Consider the following 6,000-nt stretch of genomic DNA (forward strand, 5'->3'; position numbering starts at 1 on the left):
CTGGACTGAATGGATCATTTAGTGCACAAAGTGTTTATTCTATGCTGACTCGCAAAGCTTTGTGTTTCAGACCGAAGCAATCACATGTTAGGCACAACTGTCAAACGGAAAGAATGAATGGTGGACGGAAAGAATGGGAATGTGTACACTGTCTTGCTCCACTTTGGACAGTGATGATTATGGAAGATAGAAGAGGGATTTCTTAACATTGGTCAAAGAAGAGGGTAATAGTCTGCTGGAAGTGCTACTCTGAAAAGTTAAGTACCTTTGCAAGTAAGGAAGCGGAGAAAGTTCTTAGTAGCTCAAGTAACATTTTATCCTCCAACTACCCAACTTATGCATTCTCTTCCGCATTTCCTTTCTTCCTGCTACCCCAAGAGCAACAGTTTTGTAGTAGTTACTACGGAAACTAGAAGGTCTGCTCCAGGGAAGGTCTTAAAGAGAACAGCAGATGTAATATGGACGGATGTGTATTATACTGGCCTATAGAACTAAAAATGAGTAGTAATTAACAAACAAAAACTGCTACAAACTACTACAACAAAATCTTGGAGAGAATGATTATAAATCACCACTATTTAATTATTGGTAGTTTTGTAATCTAGAAATGCTCTAATGATCAGGTCATAGCATCCATTATTTTATTATATGTAATAACCGAATATCTGAATTGCTCAGGTGTCTGATAAAGCAAAGATACTGTTTCCTCCACTCCTTTGTCCCTCCCTCCCTCCCTCCCTCCTTCTCTGTCTCTGTCTCTCTCTTTCTTTCTTTTCTCTCCTTCCTCCCTCCCTCCCTCCCTCCCTCCCTCTCTTCCTTCCTTCCTTCCTTCCTTCCTTCCTTCCTTCCTTCCTTCCTTCCTTCCTTCCTTCCCTCCCATTTTCTCTCTCTCTCTTTCCCTCTCTCTCTCTCTCTTTCTCTCTCTCTCTCTTTCTTTCTTCCTTCCTTTCTCTCTCTCTCTCTCTCTCTCTCTCTTTCGAGACAGAGGTCCACTATGTTACCCAGGGTGTTCTCGAACCTTTCTTTTTCTAGACTGCTGGTTGTCAGTTTGAATATGCCCTGCTGGTGTGTGAATTTTAGCTGTTGCTTGACTGCTCACAGTTTCTTCTCAGGAATGAAATGTGATTTAGAGGAAAAATCTCCTTGTATCACCAACCATAATTACATTTTATTCTCTTTGAGTATCTTTTATAGTGGTTTTCCTGGGACAACCAAAGTCAGAAAATACTTATTGCAACTAAAATTAAAAACAAAAACAAAAACAAAAAAAAAACAAAAACAAACAAAAAAAAACTTTGCCTATTTAGTTGGTAGGAAAAAGAAAAAGATTTTTTCAAATTTTCAGTTTTCCGAGTAGTAAAAGAAAAAAAATTCTTTTATGTTAAGTGTCCAAGACATTTCACCAGCCTCATGGTCATCCAAGAGGAATTATTTCTCACCAGAGTAATTAAATTTTCACAGTTGTGAGGAGTCCAGGGAATACAAAATTATTTTCTTTAGTACCTCAGCTTCACAGTTTGTAATTGGAGTAACTGACACCACTGAAGTGAGGGTATAAAAACTCCGAAAAGAAATTGTTGGAAAACAATGCTTCAAGATTTTATGAAAATCCTGTCTTTTATAGGCAAACAAATAATCCAAACATTTGTAATAGAAAAATTATTTCAGGGGAAAAGTATTTGCGATATTCTCTTTTGAAAATAATGGAGCTGGGCATGGTGGCTCATGCCTGTAATCCCAGCATTTTGGGAGGCCGAGGTGGGCGGATCACCTGAGGTCAGGAGTTCAAGATCAGCCTGACTAACATGGACAAACCCTGTCTCTACTAAACATACAAAAAATTAGCTGGGCATGGTGGTACATGCCTGTAATTCCAGCTACTCGGGAGGTTGAGGCAGGAGAATTGTTTGAACTCTGGAGGCGGAAGTTGCGATAAGCCGAGATCGTGCCATTGCACTCCAGCCTGGGCAACAAGAGCAAAACTCCATCTCAAAAATAAATAAATAAACAATAAAAAAAAGGAAAAGTAATATTATAAATTATATATCACAGTTATTTTTTTCAAATGTAAGGAAATATTTAAATTATAACCTAAACACCACTATATGATTTAGAGAAAGAAGAGAAGAGAAGAGGAGAGGAGAGAAGAGAAGAGAAGAGAAGAGAAAAGAAAGGAATAGGAAAGGAGAGGAGAAGGGAGAAGAGAAAAGGGGAGGGGAAGAAAGCAGAGAGGAGGGATCAGAAAAAATACCCCAGTTGTATACTTCCCTCCAATTTTTATCTGTGGTTAATTCAGAAAACAGTGGCTAAAAATACAAGAGATAAATGAATAAGATTTTGATAATGGGATAAAGCGAGAAGGTGGGCCTGGGGCGGGGATTGTTAGTGATGCTTTCTTGAGGCTCTGTTTCTGGAGGAGCAAAGAAAGTGCCTAACTCGACCCATCTGAGAATAAAGGAGGTTTCTGGAAAGAGCAGTGTTCAGATGGGAATAGGGGTGGAGCATAAGGTGGTTTGTTGAGGTAGTGAAAGAGCAGGAAACGAGGAGGGGAAGCTGAAGGAAGAGAAAGAAGAGGAAAAAGGAGAAAAGAGATTTATGAGGAAGGGAGGAAAGAATTTATTGAGGTAGCGTGGTGTTGGAAGAGGGAACAGGTCTGAAATAAGGCAGCCTGACTTTGAAACAGTCTGCTAGCCTGTTTACACTTCACTATGATCAAATGAAATGATAGCAACGGCTGTTCTAAGACTGCGGTGATGAGAGTGAAGGGACATAATGTATGAGTAAAGCTCTTTATAAAGAGACGTACTGAAATAAATGTTAGTTATTACAGAGCAGGAAGAAAGAGAGAGATGCATGACTGAAGATGAGGAGAGGGCCACAAAAGGAAAGAGAGGAGAAAAGAGATAGGAAGAAAAGGAAGCATGAAAAGAACCGCTCTAGGGGAGGTAGAAGAGAGAAAAATTTCTCCTGTTGAATCATATAAGATACAATCCGTTTCTTGCGTTTGTTTTGTTTTCTGGATCACATTTCAATAGCTGTTGATTTAGTTCTACCTCTATCATGAAGTTTCAGATAATAAAGTGTCTTCGAAGCTCATATCTTCTTCAACAAGAGAGAAACCTTATGCTGAATTTGTTGAAAGCTTATTCTACCATTTTGAAAACAGCTGATCTGAGGAGTGAATTTAGTAACTCTTAGCATCACTTTTCTGCATGGTTCCCTGGAGAGTGAAGTTTGGGCCAGCAGAAGGCAGGGTCTGAAGTGACATTTCAGAGCTATATTACCAAACACATTCAGCAAGAATACTTTGTGCATCTGTAACTTGATAACATTTCAACAGCATCTGCTCCCTGAATGTACATCCGAGAACTTGTTCTGGAAAGAATTTGTGTGTGTTAACCAATATTAGGTTAAGAACTCGAGACTGGGGGAGAGTGGTGTGATCACATATGCACAGAATTTGCAGTTTACATGCACAGCCTGCTAGTGAAATGGTTTAATGAATGGAACGATGAATGCATAATTTCATTATGAGTCATCACTATTAAAATGAAAATTTGATAGATACATAACCAGAAAATGTAGCTATCTGTTACAGACACAAGTGCTAATTATATTTTGGAGTCTATAATTTATGCTCTGAATAATACAACAAGTAACTGCTTTTGCCCTATTATGACTATTTTTCTAGGAACAACAGGAAAGTTAGTTTAGACACTGCTTCCTTACTATTATATTTCTGTGAATGTCAAAGCTGACTCACTCTGAAGTGATCTACAATTCCACATTAGGTGCATACAAAAAGCATTTTCTAGTATAAACTCAAATGCATAAATTTAGAAAGCAATTAAAGACAACAGTTGAAGAAAATCTAACATTAAACTAGCATCTTATTTCTTAAATAGAGATGATTGGTCTGTATCACTTTTCACAAAAATTTTCCTTCAAATTTAAATTTTTCTAAAAATGTTTTCGTGAAATTATAATTTCTAAAAGTTTACATTTCTGGAGTATATTTGCTCATATCATATTTGATCCTCAGAGTAAAGTTACTGGTTGGCAAGGCAAATATTAACAATTACGTTTCCATCTAGAGAAACTGAGGATAAGGGAAGTCTAATGATTTTTTTTGCAATCACGTAGCCTGTGAGTATGTCATCATAATCCAGTGTTCTTCTTATTTCATAAAATTTTTCACCTAGGTCCTATAGTTTTTAGTTAAAACTTCTACTTCAGAAATATATGCAGCAGAATATATATATTTTTTTAATTTAAAAATAAGAGAGACAAAGAGAAGCTACAGACTGGTAGAAAATATTTGCAAAACATATTTTATAAAGGACTGCTATCCTAGCTACACAAGGAAGACTTCAGATCTAGCAATAAGAAAACACACAACCTGATTTAAAAATGTGCCAAAGACCTTAACAGACACTTCACCAAGAAATATATATTGATGGCAAATAAGCATATGAAAAGATGCTCCACATCATATGTCATCAGGGAAATGCAAATTAAAACAACACACTACCACGGTGCACCTATTAGAAGGGTCAAAAACTAGAACAGTGACAACACCAAATTCTAGAGAGGATGTGGAGCAACAGGAACTCTCATTCATTACTGGTGGAAATGCAAAATGGTGCAGCCACTGTGCAAGACAGTAAGCAGAGCATACTCTTACCATATGATCCAACAAACAGGCTGCTTGGTATTTATCCAAAGGAGCTGAAAACTTATGTCTACACAAAAACTTGCACACAAATGTTTATAGCAGCTTTATTCATAATTGCCAACATTTGGAAGCAACCAAGATGTCCTTCAGTAGCTGTATAAATAAACTGTGGTACACCCAGACAATGGAATATTATTCAGCACTGAAAAAAAGAGCTATCAAGCCATGAAAAGACATGGAGGATGGTCAAATGCACATTACTAAGTGAAATAAGCCAATCTGAAAAGTCTACATACTAATTTCAGCAACCTGATATTCTGGAAAAGTGAAAACAATGGAGACAGTAAAAAGATCATCATCACAGGGGATGGGAGGTCAGGGGAGGGATGAATGGGCAAAGTACAGAAAATTTTTAGGGCAGTGAAAATAGTCTGCATAATACTGTAATGATGGATCATGTCATATTGTCCAAACCCATAGAATGTACCTCACCAAACGTGAACCTTAATGTAAACTATGGACTTTGAGTAATTATGATGAACCTAAATATAGGTTCAACAATTTTAAAATTAAGTATAGGTTCATCAGTTTTAATAAATGTACCACTCTGGTGGGAGATATAGATAATGGGGAAGGCACTGCATATGTGAGGCAAGGAATACAGTGAGAGGATATATGGGAAACCTCTGTGTCTTTCTCTCAACTTTGCTGTGAACCTAAAACTGCTCTAAAAAAATAGTTTTCAAAATAAACTACAGAAAAAAAGCATAAAATAAGAGATTGCTAGAAAACATATATATTTTCTCCTTCCATGTGGCAAATACTCATGGCTTTTAAGAAACATTTTGTTTTGTTGCAACTTATGATACAGTTGCTAAATATTTTTAAAATATTAACTATAGAAATTCATAATCATTCTAATTACAGAATCAATATTGAATCATTTTGTAATAATTGCAGCTGCACAGGACTTCCTGACCTGTGGGCTACAAGCAAAAACCTACCCAGTAAGACCGTGATTTGGGTCATGTTCTTGGATTCTTTGACTGCTTTTCTGTCTCTCTTTACCACAATTAAGAGAGCAAGTCCTATAGAACCTAACCCCCACCACCAACCTTGTGGCAGTTAGCCTTACCTGCAGGTTTTATGTAGTGTTATTACCATATATAGTTAAATGGGAGAAGGAGGTAAGTGCTAATATGATATACAGGTTAACTAATTTTATCTGAATTTTCAGAACAGTAACACCCTCTCCAACACTCTCTAATTCCCCACCAAACACAGATAGAGATGCTGCAGAGCCCACTCTTGGATCCCATGAGAAA

The sequence above is a fragment of the Rhinopithecus roxellana genome, chromosome 1, assembly GCF_007565055.1.
Source record: "Rhinopithecus roxellana isolate Shanxi Qingling chromosome 1, ASM756505v1, whole genome shotgun sequence".
Taxonomy (NCBI): Eukaryota; Metazoa; Chordata; class Mammalia; order Primates; family Cercopithecidae; genus Rhinopithecus; species Rhinopithecus roxellana.